Here is a 395-nt window from a genome sequence, read left to right on the forward strand (position 1 = left end):
TCATCGCGAGCTCACCTCACAGCCCCGCTCCGGCTGCGCCGCTTCAGGACCAACCGCCAGAAGGACTCTGCGTGCTGCGCACCACGTGATCCTAGGGACGCGCCCAGCGTATACCCCGCCCCCCACACATACGCACCATCGCCACCACCGAGTGACGCAGACCCCAGCTGCCCCGCCCTCGGCCCCGCCCAACATGATCACCATGACGACGGTGCGGCGGGCCACGCCCACTACACTAACGCGCGGGAACCCGGCCAGCGCCCTGATCCCAAGCTCGAAGTCCCCACTCACCAGTAACTACTGAAATCACACGAAGCCCGGAGCTGGACACTATCCATCACCTGTTAATTTTGCCTCCTAAATGCATCTTAAAGCCTTCCACTTCTCTCCATTCC

At 62.5% G+C, this 395-nt stretch overlaps 1 protein-coding gene across 2 annotated transcripts in view; it reads right to left on the reverse strand.

Moving 5' to 3' along the window:
* The window catches only part of PHF20 (PHD finger protein 20), a 124274-nt gene extending 124153 nt beyond the window's left edge, over window positions 1-121 (reverse strand). For both annotated transcript variants that reach the window (XM_014550655.1, XM_005879742.2), the window contains exon 1: window positions 16-121. The gene's annotated coding sequence lies outside the window, so the exon portion shown is untranslated. The remainder of the gene's footprint in view (window positions 1-15) is intronic.
* Between the last annotated feature and the right edge of the window lie 274 nt (window positions 122-395).

Source organism: Myotis brandtii, unplaced genomic scaffold (assembly GCF_000412655.1).
Source record: "Myotis brandtii unplaced genomic scaffold, ASM41265v1 scaffold61, whole genome shotgun sequence".
NCBI lineage: Eukaryota > Metazoa > Chordata > Mammalia > Chiroptera > Vespertilionidae > Myotis > Myotis brandtii.